The 23,352-nt window shown below is 38.2% G+C and overlaps 1 long non-coding RNA gene across 1 annotated transcript in view; it reads right to left on the reverse strand.

The window, feature by feature from the left end:
- LOC116569319 overlaps positions 1-23,352 on the reverse strand; it is a 208,568-nt gene that overhangs the window by 108,066 nt on the left and 77,150 nt on the right. The gene's annotated exons all lie outside the window — the stretch shown is intronic.

Consider the following 23,352-nt stretch of genomic DNA (forward strand, 5'->3'; position numbering starts at 1 on the left):
ATTTGGTGTTGAGTTGTATCTGTTCTTTATACATTTTGGATATTTGTTGAAGAAAAATAAAAATCAGACCAGCAAGAGATCAAGTGACACTCAGAGAAGTAGGAGTACTCGAATTTATTTCACGCTGGTGGACCCCAATGCTCGAAAACTCTGGGCCCTGGGGCAACCAGGTCACAAGGCTTTCATAGGGGACTGCAGGCAGTCAGGTTCCCAGGGCTATGCTGATTGCTGGTAGGTGGGTTTAAACTGGGGAGCAGGGGTTGCTCTGGGCCGGAACAGTAGTGTGGGGAGGGGAGCCTGTGGCAGGAAGCCTGTTTACAGAAGCAGAAAGGGCTGAGTATCTCTTGCTTGCAGTAGGGCTTCTGGTTATCTCTAGCTTATTGTTAGTAACTTTCTATCTTCTGGGGACTCCTGGTCTGGGCCTGCTCTGGGTAATTTTCCTCTTCATATTATCCCCTTATCAGGTATATAATTTGCAAATATCTTTTCCCATTTAGGAGGCTGCCTTTTTGTTTTGTTGATGAGCAACCTAAGTGTCCATTGCTAGATGAATGAATAAAGAAGATGGGATATATACATACGATGTAATATTTATTAGCCATAAAAAAGAATGAGATCTTCCCATTTGTAAAAACATGGATGGACCAGAGGGAATAAGCCTAGGTGAAATAAGTGAGAGAAAGACAAATATATGATTTTATACATATGGAGAATTTAAGGCACAAACAAAGAAAAATAGACCAAAAAGACTCTTAAATAGAAGACTGGTGATTCCCAGAGGGAAGGCTGGGGGGTGCGGGGGAGGTTGCTGAAATAGATAAAAGAGAGGAAGACGGCACTTCCCTTCATGAGCACCAAGTAATGTACAGAATTGATGAACCATTATATCGTACCCCTGAAACTAATATAAAACTGCATATTAATTATACTTTAAAAAATTCATGAGAACACATTTCAGAAAAGTAGGACCTTGCCGGGAATGGACAGCAATTCCTGGATGAAAGATTACTCCAAACTTTGCTGTCAAAGAGAAGACAAGGCAAGGGGGTCAACGCTCAGAGACCCTTTGCCTTTCTTTGCTGCTTTGCTTTTATCAGTCCTTCAGGATAATCACCAATCCTTATCACTGCTTCTCCAAAGGGGTCTTATTGAACTAACTTGCAGAAGGCAAGTCCCTGTGTCTTGCCAACAGCAGAGTGGTCACACAGGCCGCAGTATTCCAAAGGCCTACGCCCTTGGTGGATCCTTACTGTGGCACCAAGAAAGGTAAGAATTTGTTTTCAAAAGACTCAGACCACCACTTTCTGCTTCTTCGTCAACTTTCCTCCACTATTGTTGATTTGTCTTTTTATTTACCTTTTGGATGGCAGGCAAAAAATATCAGAAATTCCCATATCATAATGAGGCAGAGATGGTGGCTACATCCATATTGTGATCTAAATCATGGCACAAAGTCTAAATGCTTTTAAATTCTCTGACTCTCACGAGTCTTAACCAAGTTCACATTTTAAGAAGCAAATGGTATTAAAGTGAACACCCATTTTAGAAAGGCACAAAGAGGTCCCTTAGGCACTTCATATCCTCCCAAATGCAAAATTTGCTTTCTTAGGTTAGATTAAGTGGAACAATCTAATTTGATCTGGGATATACAATAGGGGGGCAATCACTACTTTTTCTGCTGCTCATAAAGGAAGTTGTGGACAGTGTCCCATCCAGGCTGGGGGTACTGGGGCACAGGTAGGACAGGGGTATGCAGAAGTCTTCCTAAATGTCAATCTTAAAAAAAAAAAAAAAAAAGTCCTATGACAAGAGGAAAGGGTTCTAAACAGTAGTAGTGGTTAATTTCAAGCTTCCCTGGGGCTCTAGCATTTGCCCAGGGACCTGAAGTGGAAAATTTAAAAAGCTACATAAAAGGAATAACCGCAAATGGAATTCTCTAGAAACATTTGGAGAAAACTAGTCCAGAGTTTGATTTTTGGAAGGAATACATTGGTTTGAGTTAAAAAAAAACAAAACAAAACAAAAACAAAAACAAAAATAGGAAGCTCATTGGTACAGTGTTTCTATGAAGGGGAGACAAATAAAAGTAAATAAAACATGAAATTACAAGCCCTTCCTGGATGTGACATAGCTTAAAGTTTCACGTTGCTTTGATTAAATAAGCTCTGCAGGAGATCAGCTTGCCAGGCATTAGGTGCTGAAATGGGGCTGTCTAGGGGGATCTTTGTCATTTAACCAGAAAATGAAACTAGATGGAAATGTTAAAAATAAACTTGTTAGCGGGAGAAAAGCACTCAATGTCATTATGCTTATGAAGAGAACATTCTCAGCAAAACAAACATTTCCTACCCCCAAAACCCCCAATATTTACTCAGAATAAGCTGCTTTAGCATTTCGCAAAAGTTCCATGTAGTATTTTCTGTTTGTATGTTCCTATACTTAGTGCGGCCTCTACCTCCATTTTTGCTAAAGTTATTATTATTGCCCTTCTGTGCAGTCATAGTGGAATAGGATTCCAAAGAGTCAGAAGCAAGAAAGTTTTTGTTTTCCATATAATCATTCTCTCATTCTGCCTAATGATACCACAGGGCGTGTTTTTACAGAACAAATGTGGAAAAGTTTATGTTCCAACCAATCTGGTAAATTAAGTGTCTTAGAGATTTTTTTTTTATAGAACAATTTAGTAACCTTTTACCAGATGAGTACATGGTACCAATAAAAATGTTCTTTTGGCCTTCCTGAGCTGGGCAGCACTGCACACTCCTACTTCCAATGGGACAGCTCATCATTTGTAATGAATTAGCGTCATACAACGTGATGGGTGTTACAAAATTCGTGGGAGTAAAAGAAGTCAATAAACATTTACTATTAGAGGGGGCGCCTGGGTGGCTCAACGGGTTAAGCCTCTCTCTGCCTTTGGCTCAGGTCATGGTCCCAGGGTCCTGGGATTGAGCCCTGCATCGGGCTCTCTACACAGCAGGGAGCCTGCTTCCTCCTCTCTCTGCCTGCCTCTCTGCCTACTTGTGATCTCTCTGTCCAATAAATAAATAAAAATCTTAAAAAAAAATTTACTATTAGAACCATGTTAAAAAAGTATGATATGAATGATTCTGTCCCATAAAAGCCATAAAGGAGATATTCATTATCTGGAGAGACCTATGAAAAGCTGCTGCTATTTCTTTTTTTATACTCTCCTATATACCAAAGGAAAATGGGAGTCATACAAAGTTTTTTGGAATTATTTACAAACATATAATATAGAAGGAGAATGTAATACTTCTTTATACAGTTTGCTGAATGTGTTTGGGGATTTTCTAAAAATAGTTTCTTTAAAAAATATTTAAAAAGTCATCTATGGTTTTTCTGACCAGTCTAAATGTTACTGAAATCCCAAAGAAAGAAATTAATAGCTTTAGGGAGAAACTGCTCTGCAAAATTTCCAAGAATCTAAGAAGTAATGAACATCCTTATATACAGCAGTCATCAATAGAAAATCATACAATTGTACATACAAAAAGTCACCCAGAGATCATGAAGTCAGTTTTCTACTCCTGTTAGCATTTAGGACCTACTATGTGCCAGATACTTTTCTTGCTCTGGGGATTTGGTAGAGAATAATGTGGGAAGACTTCTCTTGGGACTTACATTCTTGCTCTTTGAGTGTGTGTATTTGGTTTTCTCTTGAGGTCAGAAAAATTGTTTTTTAGCTAACTCTGAGAGCCTGCCCAATTCTTTTTTCTTCCTGAAAATCTGAGCATCATGCCATTTGGTTTTCAGATTTTTTTCTCATATTTTCCTTCATTTTTTAAAAAAAAAACCTATTTATTTCTCAGAGAGAGAGAGAGAGAGAGAGAGAGAGCACAGACAGGCCGAGTGGCAGGCAGAGGCAGAGGGAGAAGCAGGCTCCCTGCTGAGCAAGGAGCCCGATGCGGGACTCAATCCCAGGATGCCAGGATTGAGCCAAAGGCAGCTGAGCCAAAGGCAGCTGCCCAACCAACGGAGCCACCCAGGCATCCCCCTTCATTGTTTGATATCATTCTTGATACTTTAAAATATTATTTCTACTTGATTTTATGAGACAAGAGGTTTTGTCTCACCATTTATGGACTTGAATTTGTTATTCTGGAAGACATTTTTCAGTCCCATAATGTGCATCGGTGGGATGTGATGTGCTTTGTTTTCTACAAGGAAGACAAAAGAATTTTCCCCTGAGGCCTGGCTGGGCAGTGGGAGCTCCTGGGGGAAGCTCAGAGCTCTCCCAAACCCAGAAGCAGCACCAGGACCCCGCCCAGGCAGCTGCTAATTCCATATCTCCCAGAGCGCCAGTCAGCTCTTACACATAGTCCAGTCAGGCTCTCTGGAACAGCGCTCTCCAGGCTCTGCTGGAGGGAAAGACCAGCACCAGCTTTTTACTGGAACATGCTCTGAGTTCCACGCCTGCCCCACTCCCTCAGGTTCTTGGCTCAGGAGAAGTGACGGAGAAATGGGTGTACAACTGGGTGAGTATGTGTTCTGCACCATGTCTTCCCAGAACTTCTGTGGGAGACACCAGAGTACTATTTTTTTCCTAAGAGAAATCTCATCACGTAGCTTTCTTTGATAGAACATAATTAGTAGACTCTCACTGCCATTAAAACTATTGAAAATGACCTTTGCATCCTTGTGCCCTCAGAGTATGGATTATTTCTAAATCTTTTCTGCCCTTTTCCTGTCAGCCAATTATACTGGACTAGACAGACCGCTTCCAGGTCTGAATACCCTAATCCTTCTTACGTCAGAGCCCACTACTCTGTTTCCCCCCTCTGCCCATCATTCTCCTCTCTCTTCCTTTCATTTGGCTCCTGCTTACTCAATATTTCCCTTTTTCCTTCAATGTGTGCTTACTGAGTACTGTTATGTGCCAAGGGCTAGTGATACTCTGGTAATCAAAATTAATATGGTTTAGGTCTTTGAGGAATTTTCAGTTTTCTAGGAGAAGCAGACCAAAAAAGTGTATGTAAATATATAAAACTTTATCATAAATTCAGTGAAAAAATGATACATTTGTCTACGGACACACAATTCACTGAGTGAAGGGGTTGAGATAACGAACTATCGGTTTTTAAGAACTTTTCACAATCACAAGATTGTTCTGTATTTAATAATTAGAATTATAGTAGTTTACTTCTCATACCATCATTTTGCTTTTTAATATTCACTACTTGGGATATATCCTGAGACAGAAAAACACAGCAAATTGCAACAGCACAGTAAAAAATCAATTGCATTATTTTTCACACCTTCCCATTTTTGTCTGCCCAGTGACTTTGCATTCGTGTCTACTAACAGTATACAGCATTTCTCCACCTCTTGGATGCTGGGTACATACATTAGTAATTGGTTTGTTATGTAGTATTGTTTGTGACAATAATAGACAAAAACTGTAGAAACTGCCAAGTCTCTTTCATATTTTAGAAAACCTCTTGGTGTATCCTAATCTTCAGTGTAAGAAGGCATTACCTTACAAACATTTATTTTGTAGCATAATATGAAGTCAGTTATAAATTGCTTGTTTAAAATAATTATGGATTCACATTTTTTTAGTCATAGGAACCTCAACTGTAACACTCCCACTATGTCCCCAAAAGTATGACTTACTGGTAACAAGGAAGCAAAACTACTGACTAAAACAAAGACATCCCTGTCTTATACTACCTGTAGTATTCATTTGTTTGTTTGTTTGTTTATTTATTTATTTGAGATGTAGAAAAGGGGAGTTTAGATCTCTGCATTTCCAGTTTAGAAAAGACATTTGTATTGGTGTAAAGATGCCCCCATACTCCAATGAAAGTGGAGTTTGGAACCCAAACCTTTATTGATGGTCTGGCAGGATATGTAAAAAATAACTCAGTAAGGTCACTCAGTAATTCAAGAAGATTTTAACAGAGGTGGTGGTGAGAGAGGTTAGTGGATGATTAAAATAAAGTGTAAAAGTCAGACAGGTCAAAGAAAGAATGAGTTGATTTTCATATGGTACCATTCCCAGAGAATAAAATCTGCTTGTGATATGTGCTATCTTGAAACACACACACAAACACACTGGCCCTGTTTCTCCCTAAGCATCACCATTTCTCTGCTCTATTTAACAGACAATCTTCTCAAAGTAATTGCTTATACTTACTCTCTGCAGCCTGTTCTTGAGAATATTCCAATGAGACTTTCATGCCACAACTACTTCTATTAAAATCACCTAGAAACTTCACATTGCGAGATGCAGAAGTCCTCAGTTTTTGCCATTCTTTATCAGCAGAATTTTACATATTAATCACTCCCACTTTTTTTAAATTGAGAAAATCAACATAAAACATTATAGTAGTTTTAGACATAGCCATTTTCTAAAAACGCTTCTTCAGTGGTGTTCCGGGGCATTTCTCCCTCCCAGTGTTTTCCCTTCTGTATCAGTAGTTACTCCTTTTAGCTTCCCATTATCCTAACATCATAGAGCCTTTAAACAAATATTTGGATATTTCTCACTTATTTAAATCCATTCCTTGATAACCATAGCTTTAAATATTATCTATATATGAATGAACTCTAGAAATATTCTCCAGCCTGGATTTCTTTTCTAAATCCCTGAGTTCCAGATCTGTACAGTATTACCTACTATCTTTACCTAAGTATTCAAAGATACCTTGAACTCAACATTTCCAAAGTAGACTTGTCCTATCTCCCAAAGCCTGCTTCCCCTAATAACTTTGTCTTGATTATAGCAACATTGTTCTTCAGCTGCCTAAGCTAAAAATCTTGGTGTCATCCTTAATTATTCTTCTTTCATAGCCAACATTCACTTTGGCAGCAAATCCTATCAGCTCTACTTTCAAAATATATTTAAAATTCAATAGCTTACTACATCCACCACAGTGGCATGATCCAAGCCATCCATACTTCTAGTCTATATAATTGTGATGGCCTCCTAATCTGTTCCCTGATTCTGATTTTGACCCAATTATCTATTCTCCACACTGCAAGTGGGGGAAATTATCCATGTCTATATTTATATTGACACCAATATGTACATATATAGACATATATCTTTTAGAATGTCAATCACATATTGTCACTCCATCCTTCAAAACCCATTAGCAACTTGCCCTACTTGGAAGAGAGAAAGCAAAAATCATTATGGTGGCCTGCAATGTCTCAGGAGATCTACATAGCATTCTCCTCTAATCATACTACCTCTCTGACCACATGTCCTTTTATTATCTCCTTTATTTCTTGTTTTTTAGCCACAGTGGACCTTTGCTCTTCAAATACACCAGGCAACATACACCTAAGAGTTTTTATATCTGTTAAGTGTTTGGGTTTGGGTTTTGGCTTTGCCTAGAAAGCTCTTCTATCAATAACACTCACGCTCACTTCCTGAGGCTTCTATCCCCAGACACTTCTTCAGTGAGGTATTTCCTAATCATCTTATTTGAAATGGAGCTCCATCATTCTCTTTAGCAATTCTTTTCGCTATTTCTTCCTTTGTCTTCATCTATGGCTCTTAATGATATCTGACGTCCCAACTTTTTGCTTTTTATTTTTGTTTTTTGTCTTTCTTTTCCTATTAGAATGTAAAATTCATGAGAGCTGGGATTTTTGCTATTTCTCGATTGTATCTTCAGAGCACAGTATGAAATAAATATTCAGAGAACAAATGAATAAATGAATGAATCTCATGAATCCTGTTTGGCTGAAATCATTGGTGAATAAATTAGCTAATTAGCTAAAACTGTCAGAGCAGATTCCAGCATAAAACAGGAATAAGGATATAGGTTTTCTAATCTTTAGCTATCCCTTATACCTTAAAGTCTTAGGGTTTTTTGGAGATAGGGCACGTGTTAGGGAAGAAAAAAATATATTAGCTTTTCCTTTTTCTTTCTCCTCCTCCAGGTGGTGATAACATAGGAAATACAGTTGATAATGCAGAACAATACTTCTGCCTCACATGGCAGAGGACAATGGGCCATAGGAAGTGGGACACATGGAAGAATTAAGTATGTCTTCCTAAATGACGAGTGATCACCATCCCGTAGACCCCATGCTGTGTAGGCCTATGTCTGTCTTTCAAAAGCCATAATAATGGACTGATAATCACTCTGCTTAATTTCACACATTAAGTGTAATGTTGACGATGGGATGGTTTGGCCTTGCAGGTAGTACTTGTAAAGACAATCTCGTATCACTGAGTGGCACTGTTGAAATTCTATTCCTGTCAAGACCTAAAGCCGCATACATTTCACTCAACAGTTTGGGGATTTATAATGTTAGCAGTCTCAAGGCAGTTTTCATCTGCTGTGCATAGAGAAGGATTTGAAACAGCAGGAGCATACAGTCCACAGGGACTGAGGAATGAAAGCAACAAGAAGTGTGTGTGTGCGCATGTGCACATGTACATATAATAAGGGCAACCGAACTAGAAAGGGGGAATACAAACATATACTTGACTTCTTAATAGTTTTCAGTGAAAAAAGCATATGTGACAATTGATTTGACTGTCTGTGTAGAGAGTTTACATTTCTAGATTCTCAAACTTCTTTAACTTCTAAAAATACCACTGGCTTTATTAAAACACTGGAGAAACATATTCCTGATTTATGGCTTTATTATGGCTTTATTAAAAGACTGGAGAAACATATTCCTGATTTCTTTTGGAGTCATAAAGCTAAGTGAGTGGGTAAAAACCTTTAGTTATATAGATGAATTTGACAAGAATGGAAGTTCACAGACGTGAACAATGAATATTTCCACTTTCATGCGGTGCCAAGGGTCACATGTAACTGTCACGTGTCAGTGTCAAGGGTCACATGTCACATGTCAAGGGAAGCTGGCCAGTGCACGGACAGTCAGTCTTATATTCTGGGCTGAATCTTCTTCCTGCCTTGATACCATAAAATAGTTAACCGCACAATGCTTACAGAAATCAGTAAACAGAACTATTCAATATCAGGGGAAAGATGCTGATTCAGCATTCAAGTGGTCAGGAGCTAAGAAAACATATGGTAATTCCTGCGCCTCGCCTCTTACTTTTTCATAAAAACCACCACGTTTCAGAAATGTTGAATTTGAGACCCCAGTTTGATAGATAGATAGCAGCGTGAGATGTCCAGATGGTGAAGTACTTGGCACAAGATAAAAAATAATAATAATAAATAAATGCATAAAAGCAAAAAACCAAAAAACAAACAAACAAAAAACCTAGGCCAGGAGACTCTGTATTTCCAAACAGACCCAGGGGAATAAAGCAGCGAGGGCTTGTATACATATGATAATTGAAAACAGGGCAGAAAATAGCACAATGAAAACATGATTAAAAATGAATATGCCCAGGGGAGGAGTCAAGATGGCGGAGAAGTAGCAGGCTGAGACTGCTTCAGCTAGCCGGAGATCAGCTAGATAGCTTATCTAAAGATTGCAAACACCTGAAAATCCATCGGCAGATCGAAGAGAAGAACAGCAATTCTGGAAACAGAAAAACAACCACTTTCTGAAAGGTAGGACCGGCGGCGGAGAAGTGAATCCAAAGCGACGGGAAGATAGACCCCGGGGGGAGGGGCCGGCTCCCGGCAAGCGGCGGAGCAACGGTGCACAAAATCAGGACTTTTAAAAGTCTGTTCCGCTGAGGGACATCGCTCCAGAGGCTAAACCGGGGCGAAGCCCACGTGGGTTCAGCGTGGCCTCAGGTCCCACAGGGTCACAGAAGGATCAGGGGTGTCTGAGTGTCGCAGACCTTGCGGGTATTGGAACGGGAAAGCCGGCTACAGAGACAGAGCCGACAGTAAGCTCACAGCTCGGTGTTACCTTGAACTGGTCGCAGGCTCGGTGAGCTCGGAGCGCGGCCGGAGGTCAGGCAGACAGGAGTAACTGGGCGCTGTTCTCTGAGGGCGCACTGAGGAGTGCGGCCCTGGGCTCTCGGCTCCTCCGGGCCGGAGACCAGGAGGCCGCCATTTGTATTCCCATCCTCCGGAACTCTACGGAAAGCGCTCAGGGAACAGAAGCTCCTGAAAGCAAACCCGAGCGGATTACTCACCCCGGCTCCGGGTAAGGGCGGTGTAATTCCGCCTGGGGCAAAGACACTTGAGAATCACTACAACAGGCCCCTCCCCCAGAAGATCAACAAGAAATCCGAGACCAAGTTCACCTACCAAGGAGTGCGGTTTCAATACCAAGGAGAGCAGCAGAATTCCAGAGGAGGAGAAAGCCAAGCACGGAACTCATGGCTTTTTCCCTGTGATTTTTTTTTAGTCTTGCAGTTAATTTAATTTTTTTCTTTTTCATTTTTTTTTTTTCTCGCCTTTGGGTAAATTTTTTTTTTTAACTGTTACCTTTTTCTTTTTTAACGATTTTTTACTAGTTTATCTAATATATATATTTTTTCTTTTTTACATTTTTCTTAGGTGTTTTCCTTTTTTTTTAATTCTTTTCTTTTTTTTTTCTTTCTTCCTTTTTGAACCTCTTTTTATCCCCTTTCTCCCCCCTCACGATTTGGGATCTCTTCTAATTTGGTTAAAGCATTTTTTCCTGGGGTTGTTGCCACCCTTTTAGTATTTTACTTGCCCCTTCATATACTCTTATCTGGACAAAATGACAAGACGGAAAAATTCAACACAAAAAAAAGAACAAGAGGCAGTACCGAAGGCTAGGGACCTAATCAATACAGACATTGGTAATATGTCAGATCTAGAGTTCAGAATGACAATTCTCAAGGTTCTAGCCGGGCTCGAAAAAGGCATGGAAGATATTAGAGAAACCTCTCGAGAGATATAAAAGCCCTTTCTGGAGAAATAAAAGAACTAAAATCTAACCAAGTTGAAATCAAAAAAGCTATTAATGAAGTGCAATCAAAAATGGAGGCTCTCACTGCTAGGATCAATGAGGCAGAAGAAAGAATTAGTGATATAGAAGACCAAATGACAGAGAATAAAGAAGCTGAGCAAAAGAGGGACAAACAGCTACTGGACCACGAGGGGAGAATTCGAGAGATAAGTGACACCATAAGATGAAACAACATTAGAATAATTGGGATTCCAGAAGAAGAAGAAAGAGAGAGGGGAGCAGAAGGTATACTGGAGAGAATTATTGGGGAGAATTTCCCCAATATGGCAAAGGGAACGAGCATCAAAATTCAGGAGGTTCAGAGAACGCCCCTCAAAATCAATAAGAATAGGCCCACACCCCGTCACCTAATAGTAAAATTTACAAGTCTCAGTGACAAAGAGAAAATCCTGAAAGCAGCCCTGGAAAAGAAGTCTATAACATACAATGGTAAAAATATTAGATTGGCAGCTGACTTATCCACAGAGACCTGGCAGGCCAGAAAGAGCTGGCATGATATTTTCAGAGCACTAAATGAGAAAAACATGCAGCCAAGAATACTATATCCAGCTAGGCTATCATTGAAAATAGAAGGAGAGATTAAAAGCTTCCAGGACAAACAAAAACTGAAAGAATTTGCAAATACCAAACCAGCTCTACAGGAAATATTGAAAGGGGTCCTCTAAGCAAAGAGAGAGCCTACAAGTGGTAGATCAGAAAGGAACAGAGACCATATACAGTAACAGTCACCTTACAGGCAATACAATGGCACTAAATTCATATCTCTCAATAGTTACCCTGAATGTTAATGGGCTAAATGCCCCTGTCAAAAGACACAGGGTATCAGAATGGATAAAAAAACAAAACCCATCTATATGTTGCCTCCAAGAAACTCATTTTAAGCCCGAAGACACCTCCAGATTTAAAGTGAGGGGGTGGAAAAGAATTTACCATGCTAATGGACATCAGAAGAAAGCAGGAGTGGCAATCCTTATATCAGATCAATTAGATTTTAAGCCAAAGACTATAATAAGAGATGAGGAAGGACACTATATCATACTCAAAGGGTCTGTCCAACAAGAAGATTTAACAATTTTAAATATCTATGCCCCCAACGTGGGAGCAGCCAACTATATAAACCAATTAATAACAAAATCAAAGAAACACATCAACAATAATACAATAATAGTAGGGGACTTTAACACTCCCCTCACTGAAATGGACAGATCATCCAAGCAAAAGATCAGCAAGGAAATAAAGGCCTTAAACGACACACTGGACCAGATGGACATCACAGATATATTCAGAATATTTCATCCCAAAGCAATAGAATACACATTCTTCTCTAGTGCACATGGAACATTCTCCAGAATAGATCACATCCTCGGCCCTAATTCAGGACTCAACCGGTATCAAAAGATTGGGATCATTCCCTGCATATTTTCAGACCACAATGCTCTAAAGCTAGAACTCAACCACAAAAGGAAGTTTGGAAAGAACCCAAATACATGGAGACTAAACAGCATCCTTCTAAAGAATGAATGGGTCAACCAGGAAATTAAAGAAGAATTGAAAAAAATCATGGAAACAAATGATAATGAAAATACAACGGTTCAAAATCTGTGGGACACAACAAAGGCAGTCCTGAGAGGAAAATATATAGCGGTTCAAGCCTTTCTCAAGAAACAAGAAAGGTCTCAGGTACACAACCTAACCCTACACCTAAAGGAGCTGGAGAAAGAACAAGAAAGAAACCCTAAGCCCAACAGGAGGAGAGAAATCATAAAGATAAGAGCAGAAATCAATGAAATAGAAACCAAAAAAACAATAGAACAAATCAACGAAACTAGGAGCTGGTTCTTTGAAAGAATTAATAAAATTGATAAACCCCTGGCCCGACTTATCAAAAAGAAAAGAGAAAGGACCCAAATAAATAAAATCATGAATGAAAGAGGAGAGATCACAACTAACACCAAAGAAATACAAACTATTATAAGAACATACTATGAGCAACTCTACGCCAATAAATTTGACAATCTGGAAGAAATGGATGCATTCCTAGAAACATATAAACTACCACAACTGAACCAGGAAGAAATAGAAAGTTTGAACAGACCCATAACCAGTAAGGAGATTGAAACAGTCATTAAAAATCTCCAAACAAACAAAAGCCCAGGGCCAGACGGCTTCCCGGGGGAATTCTACCAAACATTTAAAGAAGAACTAATTCCTATTCTCCTGAAACTGTTCCAAAAAATAGAAATGGAAGGAAAACTTCCAAACTCATTTTATGAGGCCAGCATCACCTTGATCCCAAAACCAGACAAGGATCCCACCAAAAAAGAGAGCTATAGACCGATATCCTTGATGAACACAGATGCGAAAATACTCAACAAAATACTAGCCAATAGGATTCAACAGTACATTAAAAAGATTATTCACCACGACCAAGTGGGATTTATTCCAGGGCTGCAAGGTTGGTTCAACATCCGCAAATCAGTCAATGTGATACAACACATCAATAAAAGAAAGAACAAGAACCATATGATACTCTCAATAGATGCTGAAAAAGCATTTGACAAAGTACAGCATCCCTTCCTGATCAAAACTCTTCAAAGTGTAGGGATAGAGGGCACATACCTCAATATCATCAAAGCCATCTATGAAAAACCCACCGCAAATATCATTCTCGATGGAGAAAAACTGAAAGCTTTTCCGCTAAGGTCAGGAACACGGCAGGGATGTCCATTATCACCACTGCTATTCAACATAGTACTAGAGGTCCTAGCCTCAGCAATCAGACAACAAAAGGAAATTAAAGGCATCCAAATCGGCAAAGAAGAAGTCAAATTATCACTCTTCGCAGATGATATGATACTATATGTGGAAAACCCAAAAGACTCCACTCCAAAACTGCTAGAACTTATACAGGAATTCAGTAAAGTGTCAGGATAGAAAATCAATGCACAGAAATCAGTTGCATTTCTCTACACCAACAGCAAGACAGAAGAAAGAGAAATTAAGGAGTCAATCCCATTTACAATTGCACCCAAAACCATAAGATACCTAGGAATAAACCTAACCAAAGAGACACAGAATCTATACTCAGAAAACTATAAAGTACTCATGAAAGAAACTGAGGAAGACACAAAGAAATGGAAAAATGTTCCATGCTCCTGGATTGGAAGAATAAATATTGTGAAAATGTCTATGCTACCTAAAGCAATCTACACATTTAATGCAATTCCTATCAAAGTACCATCCATCTTTTTCAAAGAAATGGAACAAATAATGCTAAAATTTATATGGAAACAGAAAAGACCTCGAATAGCCAAAGGGATATTGAAAAAGAAAGCCAACGTTGGTGGCATCACAATTCCGGACTTCAAGCTCTATTACAAAGCTGTCGTCATCAAGACAGCATGGTACTGGCACAAAAACAGACACATAGATCAATGGAACAGAATAGAGAGCCCAGAAATAGACCCTCAACTCTATGGTCAACTAATCTTCGACAAAGCAGGAAAGAATGTCCAATGGCAAAAAGACAGCCTCTTCAATAAATGGTGCTGGGAAAATTGGACAGCCACATGCAGAAAAATGAAATTGGACCATTTCCTTACACCACACACAAAAATAGACTCAAAATGGATGAAGGACCTCAATGTGCGAAAGGAATCCATCAAAATCCTTGAGGAGAACACAGGCAGCAACCTCTTTGACCTCTGCCGCAGCAACATCTTCCTAGGAACAATGCAAAAGGCAAGGGAAGCAAGGGCAAAAATGAACTATTGGGATTTCATCAAGATCAAAAGCTTTTGCACAGCAAAGGAAACGGTTAACAAAATCAAAAGACAACTGACAGAATGGGAGAAGATTTTTGCAAACGATATATCAGATAAAGGACTAGTGTCCAGAATCTATAAAGAACTTAGCAAACTCAACACCCAAAGAACAAATAATCCAATCAAGAAATGGGCAGAGGACATGAACAGACATTTCTGCAAAGAAGACATCCAGATGGCCAACAGACACATGAAAAAGTGCTCCATATCACTCGGCATCAGGGAAATACAAATCAAAACCACAATGAGATATCACCTCACACCAGTCAGAATGGCTAAAATCAACAAGTCAGGAAATGACAGATGCTGGCGAGGATGCGGAGAAAGGGGAACCCTCCTACACTGTTGGTGGGAATGCAAGCTGGTGCAGCCACTCTGGAAAACAGCATGGAGGTTCCTCAAAATGTTGAAAATAGAACTGCCCTATGACCCAGCAATTGCACTACAGGGTATTTACCCTAAAGATACAAACGTAGTGATCCAAAGGGGCACGTGCACCCGAATGTTTATAGCAGCAATGTCCACAATAGCCAAACTATGGAAAGAACCTAGATGTCCATCAACAGATGAATGGATCAAGAAGAGGAGGTATATATACACAATGGAATACTATGCAGCCATCAAAAGAAATGAAATCTTGCCATTTGCGACAACATGGATGGAACTAGAGCGTATCATGCTTAGCGAAATAAGTCAAGCAGAGAAAGACAACTATCATATGATCTCCCTGATATGAGGAAGTGGTGATGCAACATGGGGGCTTAAGTGGGTAGGAGAAGAATAAATGAAACAAGATGGGATTGGGAGGGAGACAAACCATAAGTGACTTTTAATCTCACAAAACAAACTGAGGGTTGCTGGGGGGAGGGGGTTTGGGAGAAGGGGGTGGGATTATGGACATTGGGGAGGGTATGTGCTTTGGTGAGTGCTGTGAAGTGTGTAAACCTGGTGATTCACAGACCTGTACCCCTGGGGATAAATATATATGTTTATAAAAAATAAAAAATTAATTTAAAATAAATAAATAAATAAATAAATAAATAAATAAAAAAAATTAAAAAAAAAAAATGAATATGCCCAGCAGGAGGAACACCACTATGGCTCAGAAAATAGGAAAAGGGATAACGTGGTTCTGAAGATCCGGATGTTCCATGTACCGCACCAGAATCACCTCCAAATGAACCTCGGCCATAGGGATGCTAGGATTTGATTGAGGCAACGAAATTTTGTGGTCTTATCCTTGAATATGACCATGTTTGCTATCTGGACCTAGAAAATTAAGTTCTCTTGGAGAAACTTTAATCACTGATGTGATAACCATTTTCCACTCAACAAAGCAATTTCATAGAGAATACAGTGGCTCATGAAATGCATTTTGAAAGTGCTCTAAGAATATATGGATTGACTTACAGGAAGTGTACTGAACTCCTTATGGAAAGATCATAAGGTAACATGGAGTTCTGAATGCGGCTTATTAGCCCAAGAAAAAAATTCTGATAACTTTATTCAATAAATTATATATAAAGTATTAAATTTGTGGTGGACTCAAGACTCCTTTTATGGTCAGCCCCTTTTTTCTGTTGTGAATTTAAGGGTGAATGTCTGTGTGCAGTATTTCTTGTATAAATTATTCCTCAATAAGCTATTAAATAATTAGTAATAAAGTAACAAATTAATAGATAGTTCACCCCAAAAGAAGAGTGAATCTCTAGTTTTCAAAATATATGCTCTGGAGGGCACCAGGGGGGCTCAGATGGTTCAGGGTTTGCCTTCAGATCAAGCCCCACATAGAGACCCAGTTCAGGCTCCCTGCTCAACAGGGAGAAGGGAGTGTGCTTCTCCCTCCCTCTCTGGCCCATCCCTCCTCCCCCAGCTCATGCTCTCTCTCTTTCTCAAATGAATACATAAACTCTTTTTTAAGAAAAGAATATGTGCTATGGAAAAAATTAGAGGAGCCTCATCTTGTAAACTCTACCTCCTAAATTTATTTGGGTACCACTTTAAAGTGATAAAGAAAATTCTATGGACTCATAATCCATTGTAGTTATTTGTGCATTTTTAGGAAGCTTTACTATGTGATGGGGCTGAGGAAAACAACAATAAATAAGATAACTTTCAACCCTGAAGAATATAGAAGATAAATATATCATTACCTCACACAGTTTTAAGTGTTCTGGATAGAAAAATATAGAGAGGTAGCAGCAGGAATGGGAACTAGGCTAAGCTGAGCTAAGAGAAGGGTAACAGAAAGGGAGGCTTCCACAAAGTAATTGATGGATGGCAACAGAGAGCAGGACACCAAATGGACAAATCTCTTGAATAAAGACCATGACATGCAAGGCAGCCAAGAGGCAAGTGAAGAATTTAAAGATTTGAAGCAAGTTTGAGAGTGCTCACTTTGTTATTTCTTTTGTTAGTTTCTGTCATGGATAGTGAGAGCTGAAATAGAGTTGAGATGTGATTTTATTAATATGATCCTTCTTCAAAGTGCTCTGTAATTTTCAACGATTTGTCAAATACGTCCTGTCCTTTGACCCCTTGAACAATGCCGAAGTAAGAGGTGCTGTTCCAGTTACACTCTTTCCCTGTTGGGGAGACTAAGCCTGATATGGTGTCTCATGGTTATTAAGGAAGCAAGTGCCAGGATGGAAAAACATCTTTATCTCTTGGCTCTTAGATCACTGTGCCACGTTGCCTTCTTTCCACTGGTCTTCTAGAGGAAGATAAGCAATGGATCCCAATATATTTAAATTCTCTCCATGGCAATGAAGTACATAAAATCCATTACAATTAATGGAAATTTTAAAAACAGGAAATATAGTGATGCCTCTCTTAAGGAACTACCTTATATTCTGCTCTATTGTGGTTTAAGCGTGGTGAGTGATGTTATTTTGTTATATTATAACAGTGAGGGAAAGCAGATTCATGGCAAGTCCTTGAATTGGGAAAAAATCTTCAGTTTCTGAGCATAACCTATAATTTGCATTTGATCTTGTAATTCTAGGATGAAGTAATTATAGCATGTTGTATACAATTAAGGCTGAGAAATAATTTCATTTTATGTGCTAACGATGTTCACAGAGGGAAAGATGTCAATGAAAGCCACACTGAGGAAGTCAGTGAAAAGTTGGCCTGGAAAAAAAAAAAAGGTACTTTACATCTGTGGTAGAGAGTGATTTCAGTTTGAAGATGATGCTAGATTTTATATGTGGAAGAGATGAAAGAAAGAAATAAAAAGGGTACATGAAGTAGCATAACTTAAAATAGAAAGCTTATTTTCTTACTTTGGGCTCCATTAATTTATATGAACCAACAATGTAAACTCATCATGCAATATGCTGTTTTCATATGTATGATGGGAAGAAACAGGACATTTTTTTTTTTTTTAGATTTTATTTATTTATTTGACAGACAGAGATCACAATTAGGCAGAGAGGCAGGCAGAGAGAGAGGAAGGGAAGCAGGCTCCCTGCCGAGCAGAGAGCCTGACGTGGGGCTTGAGCCCAGGACACTGGGATCAGGACCTGAGCCGAAGGCAGAGGCTTTAACCTGCTGACCCACCATATGACATTCTTTATTATAGCTAAATTGTGGAACTCAAGAAGAAATCACTTAGAGCATTTCTAAACAGAAAATATTATACAAATAATAAAATTGAAAGAGATGGGAACAACTTGAATGATAAACAGGGCAGAGGAGAATTCTACAACTGGACTAAAATCAAAGAAATGGAAAATAAAAGTTTCTTGTAAAATCTTAGAAATGATGCTGCCTCTGTTTAATTCATTAGCCCTTCATTTACAAAAGCAAATTAATGAATGGGATAGCACTAATCACAACATAGATGCTTCTGATTATTCCTGAAACAAGGTTCAATATATGACACCTTTCATGACCTATTAGAGATACCTTATCACAAGTGCTAAGCAATTCAGCCACACAAAAAGTGAAATCTTTACAGTCTGAGTTTGATCACCCCTCCAAGATTCTCATTAACATAATTTCTGTTTATTGTTCACTTTCCTTTCCATGCGACTATTACGTCCATGCCACTATGAATTTGTTCCTGTAATTTTGCTTTCTTTTTCTTAATTACTGAAGGAAAACTCCACCTCCCTAACACCACATTAGGTTTTGTGCCATTATTTCATTAAACTGCCCACCTCAATATGCCCATCTTCATAGCTCTCTCTGGGCTTTTCCAACAAGCCTAAAGTAACAGTATGCTATTAAGATACCTTTACTTGTATCACCGATTATTTTTATAAACAACAGTTTAATTCTTTGCTTTAGTTGAAATTTTACTTTTTCCTCCAGCTCTCTTCACTGGAGAGTATTGTTTCCTAACTTTCCTAATTCATTAGAAGCCTGAGTAGATTTCCATGCTAACTGCAGATCACGCTTTTACCTCCACTAGACAGCCATCGGTTTTCAGGTATCTTCTCCAAAACTTGACACTAGCTTTTTCACAGGTAGTGTCAGCAACAAATGATCAAAATGTAATCCCTATCATTGATGACTTCACCAGCAAGCTCCTGGCTTTTATCTATCTCCTACCTTGCCAAATAGTTTTACAATCGCACCATCAGCAGCAATGACCCTTCTGCTACCTGAAATGTCAATCACTTCTAGATATTTCCAGGCCGATTTTATATCACTCAATTCACCCTTGAAGAGATGGGTCATGCTTTTCATGTTTGGGAATGATCAATCTCAATGAGCTCACACTTTGTGCACACCAAAATCATATTTATCACATCTTTTTCTTTACCTTTGTGCAACTTCCAATCCTATGTTTTTTCCCATTCCTCAATTAACTAGCTTGGCCACCATATTAATTGATTAGTGAGTTAATTAAATTAATTATTACTAATTCTTGCAGAGAGGTACTGTAAGAAAGTATTAGGATTTGAAGAATTTAAGACAAAAACAACAAAGGTTGATAAATATAGTACCTCCCCCTAGAACATTTAATTCAGTAAGTGCTAGAAAGTATTGCCACAATAGCTGGATACCTAGCATGTTGCCAAACCAAAATCCAACAGTGCCGTTGAGGTGCCTCAAGAATCCCAGAAAAAATATGTGTGATGATAAAGTAAGATACTCAGAAATTTTAGCATGGTAATGGAGAGGTTACAAGGTTTAGAGTCAGGCTGAAAAACTTTCAGAGAAGGATTTCTTGACTGAGGACAGATAGTTTGCACCAAGATTTCCACAAGTAGATGCCTGAATACTGTGCCCCAAAGACCAGCCAAAAAGTCACATCTCACTGATCACAAACACAGGATCTGGGTGACACCAGGGACAACACGGCAAAGATGAGAGGGAGCTCAAAATCAAAAGGAGATTCAAGGCCTTCTGATCCTCTATTACTAAAAGAACATTGAAAGACTCGTTATGTCATGGCCTCATCTTGAAGAAAATGAGAACAAGAAAAAAGCATAGGAAAGGCAGAATTCTTCCCTAACCCCTATTTTAATAAGAAATAACTGACATACATCATTGTGTAAGTTTGAGTTATATACATCATGATGGTGTGATTTACATGTATAGTGAAATGACCACAAGAAGTTCAGTTAATAACCACCATCCCATACAGACCCAGGAAAAAGCAAAGAAAGAAGAAAGAAGAAAAAAGAAAGTGCTCCTTGTAATGAGAATTCTCAAGGATTAATCCAACAACTTTCCTGCATATCCTACAGCAGTGTTACATATAGTTATCAAGTTGTAAATTACATCCCTAGTACTTATTTAACCTGTAATTGGAAATTTGTATGTTTTGATCATCTTCCTCCAATTTCTCTCCCAAATCTCCACCTCTAGAGCCAAGTCTCATCTCTTTATGTATGTTTAGATTACTTGTATATTTAGATCCATATATATTTAGGTCCCACATATGAGATCATACAGTCTGTCTTTCAATCATACAGTATTTCTCCCTTGTCTGTCTGACTTATTTCACTTAGTACCACACCTTGAAGGTCCATCTATGTTATTGCAAATGGTAAGATTTTCTGCTTGTGTGTGTGTGTGTGACTGAGTCAGTTACCACTGTCTGTATATACCACAACTTCCAAATCCATTCATCCATCAATGGACACTTAGGTTGTTTCCAGGTCTTGGCTACTGCAAACAATGCAGCTGTGAAGCTATCTTTTCAAGTTAGTGTTTTCATTTCCTTTGGCTATATTCCCAGGAGAAGAATTGTTGGATCGTAGGGTAATTCTATTTTTAGTTTTATTTGGGTTCTCCATACTGTTTTCCATAGTGGCTGCACCAGCTTACAGTTCTACCAACGGTGCACCAGGGCTCTCTTTTCTTCACATTCATGGTAACATTTCTTATCTCATGTTCTGATAATGGCCATTCTAACAGGTTGAGGTGATATATCATTAAAGTTTGAACTTAAGCACCTTTACATGTACCCACTGGCCTGAAAAGCAGAGTATTTATCTGAAAGTGACTAAATCACTGAAAATAGATTTTTATACTTATGACTGTTAGAGCGTATGTCGGCAGGTTAAACTATACAACTGACCCTTGAACACTGTGAAGGTTAAGGTCACTAACCCTTATAAAATTGAAAATCCAAGTGTAACTTTTGACTCACTAAAAACTTAATTACTAAAAGCCTACTGTTGACAAGAAGACTTATGGATAACTTAAACAGTCTATTAACACATATTTTGTAGGTTATAAGTATTATATACTGCATTCTTATAATTTAAAAGTTAAAGAAAATCTCAAGAAAATTATAAGGAAGAGAAAAAATTCATTTACAGTCCTGTACTGTTCCCAAAACTTCACACATAAGTAGACCTATGCAGTCCAAATCTGTTGTTCAAAGGTCACCTGCTTTTTTTTCCTTCTTTTAAAACACAGAAAAATGGAAAACTGCTAGCAAATCTGGACCTTTTATAGAAAACAAAAATTCTAGCTTTCCTTTGCATGTTTAAGGAGTATAATGAGTAAAATTTTAAACCTGCAGTTACTATCTATTTTCTCTTCAATAAAAATCTCTATAATATCTCACCAGGAAAATAGAAGTATAAAACAAACACTTTCCGAGACACAGCAGACCTTAAATAATCAAATGTGAGTTGACTTCCTAAGTCATCAGTTACCTGACACTTACTCTCAGTGGTTGACAGATCTTCAGAGTAACAGCTCATTTGGAATTAGCGATGAAGGCATTTCACCAGTGCCATAAGGAAAGCAGTTACATTACCCTGTGACCAAACCTTGAATTTCTCATAATGTCATCTCTTTCAGTGTAACTATCTATCTACTGGTGACATTTCTGCAGCCATGCATATTTTTAGCTTGAAGGGAGAATTAGTGATACCCCATCTGTCAGCTAACACTCAAGAAAAATAAAAAGCTCTGTGAAGGTTGGGTTTTGCAGTGATGATGACAAATATTATCAGAACCATAGACAGCAGCAACCACCCTACTGCCCTGCCATGAATTACAGACTTGCATATAAATACACAATGTATACAGGAGATAGAAATGTGGAACATTGTTTCTCCCAGTGAAACCAGAAATGGACAAAATAAGAACGTTTGGAAGATACACAGGTTGTGAGTGGACTTCGAAGATAATTCAGACTGATTTCAGTTTCTGTTTTTAGAGTTTTATTTTTAAATTTGCTGCTGGAATATCAGCAGATGCCAGAGTTTGATTAATACACTCTAGGATGATGCTATAAAGTATGTGAGGCTCATGCAAATGAAATACTGTTTTTGTTGGATTATGTTCTGAAAATTATTTCAATAAGCAATTGCCTTCATTTTTCAAGGAAATTTTCAACGTTCCAGAAGGAAATGCTATGGCTTTGTACCTTGAGGACTGCCTTCTAGCTTAAAGACAGAAAGACATAAAATGCTTTATAATGAGTTTTCTTAAAAAAAAAAAATCAAAACATCACAACAGCTGGCATGTATATCCTAGAGAACCAGGCAAGAAACAGAGATCGTAAATATGGCAAAACAAAACTGTATGGGCTTTGAAAAGAATATAGGAAGATGTGATTTAGGAAACAATTGTGTATTATATTTATTGATTTCAATTATGTATGATACTTGCCACTGCCTTTCACACTCTAAGTAGGAGGGTCAACAAATTTTTGAAAGGACAAAATGCAAATTCTATTAGTGATTGGTGTACCAAAATAATCAGCTTGAAGAATTATCAAAATAATTTTACAAAGGCTTAAAAAAAAAAGCAGCAGGACTTTCGATAATAAAAAAATTCCCCAATCCATTCCCCTTTAACCCTTTTAGATAACTCAGTTATCTAAAAACTGAGTGCTTATATTACTAATTTTGGTTTGCTGATTTTTCTCTACTGTAGTAAAAGTTTATTTCTCAAATATCCTTAACTCTTTCATTTTTCCAGATTTAATTGTTACTCTTTTTAGTTAAATCAGGGCACAATGTTTTCCTCTGATAAAATTTGTGTTTTGTTCTTTGCCCAAAATTCATAAAGTGCTCTGTAACTTTTAATTCTTAAAGAGCTATTTCTCCCTGTGATTCTCTCCAGACTCCCAATTTACATTACCAGTCATAAATTGTTCTAAAAACTAAAAACTAAAAAAAAAAGAAGAAAGAAAGAAAGAAAGAATCTCTTGCATATTCTTTTTTTAAAAAAAATTTATAAATATATG

Source organism: Mustela erminea, chromosome 11 (genome assembly GCF_009829155.1).
Source record: "Mustela erminea isolate mMusErm1 chromosome 11, mMusErm1.Pri, whole genome shotgun sequence".
In the NCBI taxonomy this organism is placed as follows: Eukaryota; Metazoa; Chordata; class Mammalia; order Carnivora; family Mustelidae; genus Mustela; species Mustela erminea.